We start from the raw sequence: 14536 nt of genomic DNA, 5'->3' as shown, positions 1-14536 counted from the left end.
TCAATCTGGATAAGGCTGACTTCAGTCCAGGACATAAGGGTGATCTAAAATTGATCTAAAATTTTCTTGGTAGTCCCTTTTTCCTTGCTAATGATAGATTGGTTTAGGCACAAATTGTTGGTAGCTGTAGTTGAGTTGGCCCCCAACACATGGGGACCCCATGCACAACAGAATGAAACACTGCCTGGTCCTGCACCATCCCTATGATCTGTTGAGGATCTGACTGGTGTGTTCCACAGGATTTTTATAGTTTGATTTTTGGAAGTAGATTGCCAGGTCTTTCTTCTTTGTCCATCTTAGTCTGGAAACTCTGCTTGAAACCTGTTCAACATCATAGTAACATGCAAACTACCACTGACAGATGAGTGATAGCTCACACGAGGACATGAAGTGCACTTGCCAGGAACTGAACCTGGGTCTCCTATATGGAAGGCGAGAATTTTACCACTGAACCACCAATGCCCTAGGCGCAAGTACATGATCTAATTTTGGCAAGGCTTCTGAGAACCATTTCTTCCTTCTGTCTCTCAGAGTTATTGCCAACAGTTTAAGGAGGAAGTCCACATTTAGAGGAGGTCAGAGACTGGGGAACCACAGGGGAGAAGAGACGGAGCCTTGGTGTATCAAACTAGAGCCTGCCCTACCTATGGACTTCCTATTGTGTGAAATTTAAAAAATCTTATACTTAAGGTCCATTTGATGCACACTTTTCTGTTACTTGCAGCTAAAGGTAACCTAACTGATACAGCTCCTAGGTCTCTTGACTCACATAAGGGTGCTCCCCTGTCAATGATGGATGGCACTAGCACAGTGATGGGGAGCCTGTAAACACTGACTGAGTGGCAGCTCCCCTATGCCTGGGTTATAATTGTAACTTCAGGTAGCAAGGAACAGTGGTAATTTCCATTTCTTTCAGGTAATATGGTTATTGTAAAGATATGTGAGAAAGTAAGGTAGCACCATAAACTATTTCAGTACTTAGGCAATCAATCCTCAAGGAGGACCGAAAGGTCATATTTAGGATATTATACAACTCTAGTGCACAAAAAGCAACTCTAGTAGAAAATAACTTTCATAGTTCAGATTCTTCCTTTTCTACTTCCACTTCTTTCTACTGTGATTCTCTCTGTTTCTACTGCTGCCAAACGCTCTTGGCTCTGGACTTCATGGACTTCTGCTGCCTCAGGAATTCTTGCTATCTTTTCTCCATGTGCCTTTCAGCTTCTGTTCCTACTCTACTGTGCAGTGTCTTGTCACTTTCCATGGTATTTGAAGTTTCAAATGCCCGGGTAGGATAATGACCTCATGTCAAACATGAACCCTTCTCCATACTTGAGATGTTGCCATTATTCAACACAAAATTGGCCTGATGGGCCAAGCTCTCTTGCCACTTCACCACAGACTGCTGGTCTCCCCTCAAGTCCAGCTACCTTTGGGTTAGGTGCCTGTCCTGTTCAATCAGTGTGTCCAAGGTTGCAGTGTCACATGGCAAAAGACATGGAAGTTTGTACAGAAGAATCCTGTTCTGGCTGCTTTGTTCAGAAGATGACTGCGTGTAGCAGATATTTCAGAATATCAGAGTGCCATGGCCTATTTAGTACATTAAGATGCCAGGAAATATGACTCTGAAGAACATGTCCTTTTCATAGCCTTTGATCTACCTTAGAAGTATTTATACTTGAGATGGTGTCATGAGTTCTTCTCCCTCTACTACTTTTCTCTTCCATTATACAAACATTTTCAGTCAGCCAACTAACTCTCCACAAGTCTTACATTCTGCTTACTCAGATCCTCCTCCTTACCTATATACCGTGATTAACTAAAAAAGTATGGTTTCCGTTTTCTCTACCTTGATCATGACCACCTCTAGCCTCTTGGTCAAAACTTGGCAAAGGGAGATATATGACCAATCCACTGGAAGTTTTAATAAGTATAGTAGTAGGTAGAGGAAGAACTAACATTTATTGGGTAACTACTATGTACTAAGCACTGTGTCAAGTTCTTTATGAGGTAGAAGACAGCACTATTCTAGGCAATTATCTCGTTTATCCAGTTCGTTGTGAAAATCTGAATAGTAATAATAGTTATGTATGCCACTAGAATTACTGTATCATATTACTTGTTAGTCGAAGACTATAATGGTTGAATTTGCTAGTGTCTGGGCATTTAAAAATGATTTTTAGTGATTATCATGATGAAATATTTTTGTGGTTATTGTTGTTTGGGTGTGTAGTTCCAGAGTGTAAATGGGATTCATTTTCTTTAACAGTAGTCAAAATATACTCAGAGTGATACCATTAACATTACAGTATATTGCTTTTAGCCTCTTTCCTAGTCACTTTGGACACTGATTTTTTTCATTCCTGTTGAAATAAACGAGGAAGACAAAATGAAATCCAGGGATATAACCTTAGTATAATTATTTTCCATTGATACCTTTTTGATCGTTTAGTTTTTGTTACCATTCTAAATATACCAGGTGCTAAAATGAGTATGCACTTTCCAGAAGAGTTATATTTTGAAATACTTAAAACATCCAATCTTGTAATTTTTAAAAATTGTTTATAGTGTTAGAGAAGATGATTTCCAGGCACAGGAGATGGTAGAAGAAAATTTACTTTTAGAAAAAAGCTCCAACCAAGGAAGCAGGTAGTTATTCTTATGCTGATTTGTGAGACAAAGAAAAAGAAATGGAGATAAGACTACTTGTAAGTAAAGCAGTATCTGTCTCAAGGCTATTCCTAAATAACTACACAATTCATTTACATGTCTATTTCTGTCTGTGTCTCTATTTTTCTTTCTACTGTATTATGGTGTCTACCACTAAGACATAGATATATATAAGTCTGGAACTGCATTATTGAAGTTGCTTTCTCAATTACATTTCTAAGATAATTACCTTTGTACTAGAGAGTTTTAAAAAATCAATAGAATGTTCCTGGCAATATCTTCGGTAACCATTAATTAATATTGCAACTCATGTTAACAAACAGTTATTCCGCTTAGCAAAAATGACCATGCTTTTAATGTTCCCAACAAGGAAGAAAAGTGTCTGGGATAAAGTGTATCTCTTGAAGGATATAATTTAAAATAACTGCACATTCTTGGTATAGAGTTGAGACCAGATCCCATAGAAACCAGAGACTTCCACTGAAAGCAATATTGAATGAAAAAAAAAATTGAATGAAGCTGTCATTAATTGTTTTAATATCAGAGGATCTCTAAAAATGTCTTTGGTCTTCATAGAAGCTCGATTGATTTAGCTCGTCTGGCATCATATTCTTGGAGTAACAAGTAATATAGCAATTGTAATGGTATAAATTATTAGTTCAACTATTTGGATCCTTATCAATACATTTTAATGATTTCCTGTTAATGAATACTCTGTCTTTCTCTCCCTATAGTGTCTATAATAGGCCTCAAGTTTCTTATGCATATAAAATATACAGAGTGGGGAAAGTCACTGAAGGTCTTAGTTGGATTGATATGCAAATTAACTAATACAAATGAATTACTAAGAAGTTTGCAAATATGAAAGTTCTGTAATAGATCTTAATAATAATTTTAGATAGACACTTGTAATTGGAACTTTGGGTGAACATTTCATGGGTCGACTCCCCTTTTACATTAGTTTGCTCAAACCTTTCAAAACAGTTCTCTGTTCATTGACATCTTTAATTCTATTTGACAGAAAGAGTCAAAACCTTTCCTTCAACAGAATATTCAGTAACCTTCACCAAATAACCATTAATTAAGCAATTAAAGTAAATTTGTGGAAAAAAGAATTTTGAAAGTAGAACAGAATTAACTCAAACGATAGTTTAAAAATAGTCTTATAGCACTTCAGTCATTATTGACCAAAAACTTCCTAGGGGATATTAACAATGCATTTGATAGTTGCCAAGGAAACCTTAACCTTTCTTCAGACTGTCTGCCCTTCTGCATTGTACCTGATTGTCAGAATAACTTCAGCAACTGATTATAACTGAGCCATTTTCAACATCAGGCTTTTTCTTGCCAATCCCTTTTCAAAGTACAAGCTCAAGTATTCAGGATATCTTGCTCTGTGTCTGTATTTATGTTTCTGGGGATTTGCACTTCAAAAATGAAAGTTCTTTGTAATTATTTTCCTAGTCACTTCTCATCACCATGTGAGGTAAATAAATCCTAATTTAGAGACAAGGAAACTGAGGCACCACAATGTCTTTATCGTGTCATAATCATTCTATCATAGAACCTCTGACTTCTTTTGTTTAGAGCACAACAACTAAACAAACACCTAGCACCACTTACAAAGTCTGTGTTTTCATGTGTGTCGATTAGACAGGACTGTGAGACTCTAAGGCAGTGGGAAAAGCACAAGACAGGGAGTCAGGGGACCTGGTTATATCACTTACCAGCTGTGTGACCTTGGCCAAACTAATTTATCTCTCAATTTTTTCACCTATTAAATGGCAGTGATACTATCAATCTCATAAGAATGTTGGGATTAAATGCGTTTGTGTATGCAAAGCACCTGACGTGGTGCACATACTAAGCACTCAAAATCTAGTAACTATTTTTATTAGTTAAGGGTTATACATCATATGAATGCATATTCCATATTCTGAATACCGATATATGTCATATGAATGCATACTCTGTACCCTGAATACTGACTTGAAGATTACGATCTGTAGAAATATATTTGATGGAGTTAGGGGAACAACATATATGATAATGGCACCACATTGGAAACACGAAGCTATACTGCCATCATAAGCATAATATAAATAATAAATAATAATAATAAATAAATAGTAATTCCCTTCCCACCCTGCACAGACAGGGTGGGAAGGGAACTATTATTTATTTATTAGTTACTATGTTCCAGGTACTACGCTAAATACTTTGTAATCTGTTATCCCAGTTAGTCTTCGTGACAACCTAATGGGATAGGTGTTGTTATTATCTCCACATATGTCACTTTGGTAGGCTTTGAAATAAGGAAGGAAGGGGGCACAAATGTAATCTTAGAGGGAAACTGACAGAATAAGTAAATTCTTCTAATCACCCTGATAAAGTCCACGCATGAAGAGGTTGTTATCAATAGGAAGAGAAATGTAGTTAGGAGTTATATAGTAAGCAGAACAGTATTTTTTTTATGTTTGAGACAATGACAAATGAAATGATAGCAGCAACATAACATTATAGACTGAAAACTGAATGTTTCTGTTTTTTTATTTACATTGTTAGAATGAATATTGAATTATTTTTCATGTGTGAAAACTCAAGCAAACAACTATTACTCACCCCGGACATTTGTCATTAGATTATCCAGGTCCCTGGGCTTTCCTGTCCGTGTCTGTGTTCTTTATTTGTGACTGAGCCTGCTATGAAGGAGGACACCTGTGTGCGTTTATAGGCACACATGTAAATCTAACATTCTATGACTAATATTATGTTGGGAACCAGCAAAAGATACACTTCTCCAAACTATACAAGGGCATAGATCCAGCTATTTAAAACTGGATTTATTCTCAAGATGATAAACATATCTCAATTTTTATCCTAAGAGACAGAGTGAGCTAAAAATATAAAGAGAGTCAAGAGAGGCCAAAAAGGGATTTCTAACCCATGACTGATGGATCTCTAGGGGGTCCATGTATAGATTTTAAGTCTCCTATGAATTGCGCTAAAATTGTGCACCCATTTGTGTTCATTTAGGCTTGGTTTGGTCACTAAGTATCCATCGCTCTTTAATTAGATTCTTAAACAGACACACACAAATTTCCCCAAAGAGAGTATATTCAATTTTTACCTGATTGGAAAAATAATACATACTTCTCAATGATCTACTGCCCACAAAGGCACTAGACAAGTTCTATCAAACCATAAAAGCTCAGGCCATCATGTTACATGTATTGGTAGTTAGTGAACTACTCCAGATAATAGAGGAAAAGGGAAAACTTCCAACATCACTTTAAGAGATTAACGTAACCTTAAAATCAAAACTTGGAAAAAAAAACTGCACAAAAAAAGGGAAAACTACAGACTAATCTGACATATACACGTGGGTGCAAAGAATATAGAAACATCTGTGTTTCTCCTACCAAACCAGAATCACACTTTCTTAGACACTGATTTAGATCACTTTGGATGCCAGCCCTAGCTGGATCAGTTCCCCTAACTCCATCTTATTCATGACTATATCTCCAGGTTTATTATCACCTCCTTTCTTTCCCTCCACTTACCAGTAGAACTTCCTATATCTCTCATGGATATATCCAGTTTATGACAATTTTCAAAGATCATGCTTTTATTTATCCTCTTTATGACATACGTAAAGCTTACACAGTTTATTCTTCCAAACATGTTTCACCTTATATGTGATGCTATAACATATATTTTTCTTAGATACTGTAAAAATTGACTATGTTTATCCATACTCAGTCTTAGTAGAGGAGGACTATGCTGAGATATTCCTCTACAAAGAAGTTCTTGAGATGGGTCCATGAACTCCAATAACTTGTATGCAGAGCTATTCATCTATAGTGTGTATGTGTGTGTGCGTGTGTGTGTGTGTATGGATACACGCACACATTTTTCTGGGAATTAAGTTCATAGCCTTTCTCAGAAATTCAAGGAGGTCTGGGGCCTCAGAAAGTGAAGTAGTTCAGACAATCTGTCAGCTTCCCCAAAGGTTTGACCCTCCCCTTTCAATTAAGGAGCCCTATTTAGTCAAGGGAGTCCTTAGTCAAGGGAGTCCCTGGGTGGCACAAACTGTTAGTGCTTGGCAAACTGTTAGTGGTTGGAAGTTCAAGACAACCCAGAGGTGCCTTGGAAGAAAGTCCTGGTGACCTGCTTCTGAAAAATCGGCCATTAAAAACCCTGTGGAGCACAGCTCTACTCTGCCACACATGGATGGGGTCACCGTGAGTTAGAATCAACTTGACGCCAAATAGTTATTTAGTTATCATAACTTCGTGAATAACTACTAATCTATGAAGGTTTTGGAGGGAATTTGGAGGGCAGTTGCCATATTTTCCACAAATTGTCTCTTGCTGTCTTGATAGAAATAGAATCTTGTGTGGAATATACCATAAGACTGGCTCAGCATTTCCTAGGTTTTTTCATTCTCCTGTTGAAGTAGTTTACTTTCATAATATGAAGACTTTCACAGTAATTTTAGTAAACTTTTCTATATGAAAGTAGAAACTTTTTTTTGAGGCATTCAGTTCAGTAAAGTGCAACCTTGTGATTCTAGACAGTATGTGTAAAAAGAAATTTAAGAATAATATCAAAATTTCAGAATACCTATGTGTGGATTGGCAACCCTGGTCACGTAGTGGTTAAGAGTTCGGCTGCTAACTAAAAAGTCGGCAGTTCAAATCCACCGGACACTCCTTAGAGTCCTTATGAGGCAGTTCTACTCCATCCTATAGGGTTGCTATGAGTCAGAATTGACTGGAAGGCCATGAGTTTTTTTTGTTTGTTTGTTTATGCATGGATTAAAATATTACAAGAACGTTGTGCTAATTCATTCTTTGTCTAAAGATTACTTTTTCTTGCAGAATTCGTTGTAAAAGATCGGAAGGAATGATAGATAATGGGAAGTTATGTTGATTCTTTTTCACTCACTCATCTTGGAGTAAGGGAAAGCTTCTCTTTCCAAATGCCCATGTTGTCACAGTTCCCAGGCTAAGCCTATTATTTATTCATACATTAAGAGTGGTAGGGGGCAAAAAGGAGCGATCATTTTGGAGGAGGTATAGTTAGAGCCCTTTTTCAGTGCCACCATGATTTAGTTTGCTGCCCATCTCCATGTGGATGACCACACTGATGTGGTCTACACCTCAAGCTCCTGAGATGCCTGGATCGCCTTCTTGGATTTTCTTACCTGAATGTGACAGAACCATTAAATCCAGTGAGGCTGAGCAGACAGCTTAAATTGGCTACCGTACAAACACGGTGTCATAAAACAAAAATTAGGGTAAGAAGAAGATTAAGATCAGGATATGAGACTGTGAATTAAAATAGAGTTACATGGTATAACTTCATCAAATCAAATCAGTATAATTTGTGTGCATGTGTGTGTGCGCGTGTGTGTAAGAATGGGAATGTTCAGCAAAAATGAAAACTTCTGGTTTAAAATAATTTCATATCACATGTTTGCTGAATGTTCTGATGAAAATTGCAATGGCTCCATATGGACAAAGATAGCTCACACTATAGTGAATTCGAATCTTGGGTTCTGATATGATTGAATCTTCCCAAATAAACCAACCTCAGAGTGATAAGGCCATGAGTGAGCTAATATGAGTGGACCTTGAATTATTTGTCAATTCTTTACCTTAATGCCTGACCTGTGGACTTCAGATCCAGCTGTTCCAAAACATAAAGCACCACTTTATATGGACTAACAGGCCAGAGGTTGGTGAATATATTTTCTCCTCTCAACTCCTGAGAATGAAAAAGGAAAGGTTTCCTCCTCTTTACAGATCCAGTATTTCCAGTTAAAAAATGAAAATGAAGGTGCTTATGGACAAAACCAAAAATCGAAAGTATGGATTTATCTGTATTAGTTTTTTCTCAAACCTAAAAATAAGTTTTTATAGGGACAGAAGAGTATTAAGTCCTGGCAGTTGAAATACAACTGCTTTTATGATAGAAAACATTTTTTCCCCAAAGTTCATCTTTAACTCACAAGTACTAAGCTTGGAGGGAAGGGTGCAGTGGGAGAGGAAGGAATAATAATGTTTTTTAGACTACAAATTGAAGAAAAGCTAAACGTTCAGGAAAGTTTTTCTTTCAGAAAAACCTTCGGGTCCTCTTATTCATAGATCTTTAGAACATAAGAAAAAATTCTGAAAATTCTGAGTACACATCTATGATGGTAAAGAGGGCCATATCTGATATAATATAAAATCAAATAGATCAAAAGACTATGAATAATAGGTTTTTCACCCCTTAGTCCTTGTGGCCATTGACATTAAATTATATTAAGAACATTATTTGGGCAACTGTTATACTGCAGCTTTTTCCAGTTCAAAAGAAAATGTCCTAGGTTAAAGAAAGGAGGAAAAAAAATTTTTTTAATTCTTATTGTGCTTTAAGTGAAAGTTAACAAATCAAGTCAGTCCCTCACACAAAAACTTACATACACCTTGCTACATACTCCCAATTGCTCTCCCCCTAATGAGACAGCCCGCTCCCTCCCTCCACTCTCTCTTTTCCTGTCCATTTTACCAGCTTCTAATCAACTCTACCCTCTCATCCCCCCTCCAGACAGGGGATGCCAACATAGTCTCAAGTGTCCACCTGATCCAAGAAGCTCTCTCCTCACCAGCATCCCTCTCCATCCCATTATCCAGTCCAATCCATGTCTGAAGAGTTGACTTCGGGAATGGTTCCTGTCCTGGGGCAACAGAAGCCCTGGGGACCATGACCACTGGGGTCCTTCTAGTCTCAGTCAGACCATTAAGTCTGGTCTTTTTATGAGAATTTGGGGTCTGCATCCCACTGCTCTCCTGCTCCCTCAGGGGTTCTCTGTTGTGTTCCCTGTCAGGGCAGTCACCGGTTGTAGCCGGGCACCATCTAGTTCTTCTGGTCTAAGGTGGATGTAGTCTTTGGTTTATGTGGCCCTTTCTGTCTCTTGGGCTCGTAATTACCTTGTGTCCAAAGGAGGAAAAATTTTATTAACAAATGTAGTTATATCTTGACAATTTGCATGTTTTGGAGTCAGATATTTTTAGAAGAAATTTAGAAGGATTTTGACATATTTAGAAGTCAGAATTTTATTTTAGAAAAACACTTTCATGTAGTGATATTATCAAGTTTAGAACACACCATATTTTTATATATTTGGTCAATTTTAAAGTCAAATCACTTTTTAAAAATAATTTTTGAAAGTAAATTCTAGGGAGATTTAGGCAACACACCATAACTGGATTAGTCTATGAGTTACAAGCTTTTATCTATTTATTCTTGCTCTCTGATATAACAACCTGTGATATGCAGATGACACGACCTTGCTTGCTGAAAGCAAAAAGGACTTGAAGCACTTATTGATGAAGATCAGAGACTACAGCCTTCAGTATGGATTAGACCTCAACATAAAGAAAACAAAAACTGCCTCTTTTTCTGGCTGGAAACATGGAGGGTGTCGAAGAGAAGAAAAAGAAGGTTCCTGCTGTGCCAGAAACCCTTAAGAAAAAGTGAAGGAATTTTGCAGAACTAAAGGTCAAGCACCTTAGAAAGAAGTTTGCCCAAAAGATGCTTCAAAAGGCAAGGAAGAAGCTTAGCTATGAAAAAGTTAAGCACTATCACAAGGAATATACGCAGATGCACAGAACTGAGATTTGAATGGCTAGGATGGCAACAAAAGCTGGCAACTTCTATGTACCTGCAGAACCCAAGTTGGCATTTATTATTGGAATCAGAGATACCAATGGTGTGAGCTCAAAGGTTCGAAAGGTGTTGCAGCTTCTTCCCATTTGCCAGATCTTCAATGGCACCTTTGTTAAGCTCAGCAAGGCTTTAATTAACATGCTTAGAATTGTGGAACCATATTGCATGAAGGCACCCAAACCTGAAGTCAGTAAATGAACTGATCTAGAAGCATAGCTATGGCAAAATCAATAAGAAGTGAATTGCCCTGACAGATAACACTTTGATTGCACGATCTCTTGGTAAATATGGCATCATCTACATGGAGGATCTGATTCATGAGATCTATACTGTCCGCAAATGCTTCAAAGAATCAAACAATTTCCTGTGACCCTTCAAATTATCTTCTCCATGAGGTGGAATAAAGAAAAAGACCACCCATTTTGTACAAGGTGGAGATGCTGGCAACAGAGAAAACCAGATCAACAGGCTTATTAGAAGGATGAACTAAGGTGTCTACCATGATTATTTTTGTAATCTGGTTGGTTAGTAAAATTGTAACTGCTTTCAAATTGAAATATTGTTGTATTGACGGCTTTTTGTTAGCCTCTCCCTTCCCTTATTATGGCAAATCTTGGTGTGTGGTAAAATTAAGCCAAATAAACTGCCTACTGCATGTAAAAAAGAAAACAAAAATCCTCACAACTGGACCAATGGGTAATAAATATCATGATAAACAGAGAAGATTGAAGTTGTCAAAGATTTTGTTTTACTTGGATCCACAGTCAACACCCATAGAAACAGCAGTCAAGAAATCAAACAACACATCTGCTTCAAAAGACCTCTTTAGAGTGTTAAAAAGCAAAGATGTCACTTTGAGGGCTATGGTGCACCTGACCTAAGTCATGGTATTTTCAATTGCCTCATATGCATGCAAAAGCTGGACAATGAATCAGGAAGACTGAAGAAGGATTGATGCCTTTGAATTATGGTTCTGGTGAAGAATATTGAATATACCATGGACTGCCAGAAGAACGAACAAGCCTGCCTGGGAAGAAGTATAGCCAGAGTGCTCCTTAGAAGCGAGAATGGGGAGACTTTATCTCACATACTTTGGACATGTTATCAGGAGGGACCAGTCCCTAGAGAAGGACACTATGCTTGGTAAAGTAGAGGGTCAGCGAAAAGAGGAAGACCCTCAATGAGATGGATGGACACAGTGGCTGCAATGATGGGCTCAAGCATAGCAAAGATTGTGAGTATGGCGAAAGACCGGGCAGTGTTTCATTCTTTTGTACATAGGGTCGCTATGAGTCAGAAATGATTCAATAGCACTAATAACACTGCTATCTGATATAACAATATGTAAGGTCTAAGGGGCAAAAAAAAAAAATTTTTTTTTTTAAGGGGCAGACCCTGCACTCAGTGCTTTGTATTCATCATCTTAGTGAATTTCCACAACTTTGAGGAATTACTGTTAGTATCCTCATTTTGTAGTTGAGGAAATTGAAGCACAGGGGAGTTAAGTAAATTGCCCAAGGTTACAGAGGTACTGAATGGTGGTAAATAATGATGAGTGACAGTTGTAAAGTTAGTCTGCTCAGCAGGAGAAAGATGTGGCAATCTGCTTCTGTAAAGATTTATTGCCTTGGAAACCCTATGGGGAAGTTTTACTCTCTTCTATAGGGTTGCTATTTTTTTTTTTATAGGGTTGCTATAAGTCGGAATTGACTTGATGGCAAAGGTGGGTTTTTTTTCTTTAAGCCAGTAGCACCCACAGTAGACAAAATCAAAATGCAAGTTATACTCTTGAAAAAACACAACATATAAAGAATTAATGTTCCTTTTTAAAAATATAATTCATTCTTAGAGAAAATTTCCAAGAGTAACCAAAACCGTTGCCGTGAGCTAATCTGACTCATAGCGATCCTACAGGACAGAGTAGAACTGCCCCATAGAGTTTCCATGGAGCGCCTGTTGGATTCAAACTGCGACCCTCTGGTTAACAGTCATTCATTGACCGCTACGCCACCAGGGTTTCCTTTCCAAGAATAGTACCAAGAATTTCTATATACTCTTCACCTTTTTTCTCTTCTTCTCCTTCTCTCTCTACAACACACACACACACACACACACACACACACACACACACACACACACACAGCATCTTATTTTTCCTGAACTAAATAAGAGTAACTTGAAGACATGATTCCTTCATGTCGCTAAATAGTGTATATTTCCCAAAAACAAGGAATTATCTTACATACAGAATACTCATCAAAATTGGGAACTTAACATTGATACGATGTTGTTGTTGTTAGATGCTATTGAGTCAGTTCCGACTTGCCATTGAGTCGGTTCCGATACACTGCGACCATATGCACAACAGAACAAAATGCTGCCCGGTCCTGCGCCATCCTCACAATCATTGCTATGCTTGAGCCCATCATTGCAGCCACTGTGTCATCTGTCTCATTGAGGGTCTTCCTCTTTTTTGCTGACCCTCTACTTTGCCAAGCATGATGTCCTTCTCCAGAGACTGGTCCCTCCTGATAATGTGTCCAAAGTATGTGAGACAAAGTCTCACCACCCTTGCTTCCAAGGAGCATTCTGGCTGTATTTCCTCCAAGACAGACTTGTTCGTTCTCCTGGAAGTCCATGGTATATTCAATATTCCTCGCCAACACCATAATTCAAAGACAATCAATTCTTCTTCTGGCTTCTCTATTAATTGTTACAATATAGCTATCTAATCTACAGATCTTATTGAGATTTTGCCAATTGTCCTAATGATGTCCTTTATAACAAAAGAATATTCAAAGTTGTGATGGTTAAGATTGTGTGTCAACTTGGCTGGGCCATGATTCTCAGCATTTTGTTAGTTGTATAATGTGATCACTTCCCTGTTGAGATCTGATACATGATCACCCCCATGATGGGATCTGTTGTGGTACCAGTGGGGTTGGGGCCTATGACGGCTCACTGTCCCCCTCAGCCTTCATCTCTCTGCCCTCCAATTGCCTGGCTCTTCTTGCTCGCCTTGCCAGGGTTTTTACTTATTCCGGATCCTACAGCTGGCTTCTGTTTGTCTGACCTCCAGTTCTTGGGACTTGAGCTGGCAGCTTGCCTGCGGTCTTGCCTATCTTGAGATTCATCGATGTTCACAGCGTGTAAGCAGCAGCCCTGCTGTCCAGCTGGTGATCTTGGTTTTGCCAGCCCCTGTGACTATGTGAGTCAGGTGAAGCGTTTTTCCTCCCCCAAGGACTTGGGATGTTACTTACAACCTCTAAGAACCTTGTGAGCCATTTCCTTGATATAAATCTCTCTCTGTGTATATATTATATGATTTACTGGTTTTGCTTCTCTAGAGAACCCAGCCTAAGACAAAAATCATGTGTTGCATTTAGTTGTAAGGTCTCTTTGGTCTCCTTTTGCCTGAAAAAGTTCCTGAGCCTTTATTTGTATTTCACGACACTGGCCTTTTTGAAGAGTGCAGGTTTGTAATTTTGTAGAATGCCCTTCAATTTGGGTTTACCTGATGTTTTCTCATGATTAGATTCAGGTTATTCACTTTTGCCAGAAATACCACAGAACCATAAAAACCATTCGCCATCAAGTCATAGAAGCTTCATAGACACATCCAAACTCCCTGATGGACAGAATTACCGGGCTGAGAGCTGTGGGGACCATGGTCTCAGGGGACATCTAGCTATATTGGCATAACATAGTTTATAAAGAAAATGTTCTACATCCTACTTTGGTGAGTAGTGTCTGGAATCTTAAAAGCTTGTGAGCAGCCATCTAAGATACCCCACTGGTCTCTCCCCACCTGGAACAAAGGAGAATGAAGAAAACCAAAGACACAAGGGAAAGATTAGTCCAAAGGACTAATGGACCACAACTACCACAGCCTCCACCAGACTGAGTCCAGCACAACTAGATGGTGCCCGGCTACCACCACTGACTGCTCTGACAGGGATCACAATAGAGGGTCCCAGACAGAGCTGGAGAAAAATGTAGAACAAAATTCTAACTCACAAAAAAAGACTAGACTTACTGGTCTGATAGAGATCAGAGAAACCCAGAAAGTATAGCCTCCGGACACCCTTTTAACTCAGTACTGGAGTCACTCCTGAGGTTCACCCTTCAGCCAAAGATTAGACAGGTC

General features: G+C 38.4%; 1 pseudogene; it reads left to right on the top strand.

The window, feature by feature from the left end:
* Positions 1-10134: 10134 nt before the first annotated feature.
* LOC100658903 (large ribosomal subunit protein uL30-like) lies at positions 10135-10975 on the top strand (annotated as a pseudogene).
* The last annotated feature ends 3561 nt before the right edge of the window (positions 10976-14536 follow it).

The sequence above is a fragment of the Loxodonta africana genome, chromosome X (genome assembly GCF_030014295.1).
Source record: "Loxodonta africana isolate mLoxAfr1 chromosome X, mLoxAfr1.hap2, whole genome shotgun sequence".
Lineage (NCBI taxonomy): Eukaryota > Metazoa > Chordata > Mammalia > Proboscidea > Elephantidae > Loxodonta > Loxodonta africana.
Note: the sequence above shows the minus strand (reverse complement) of the source record. Positions and strands in the feature narration are given on the sequence as shown.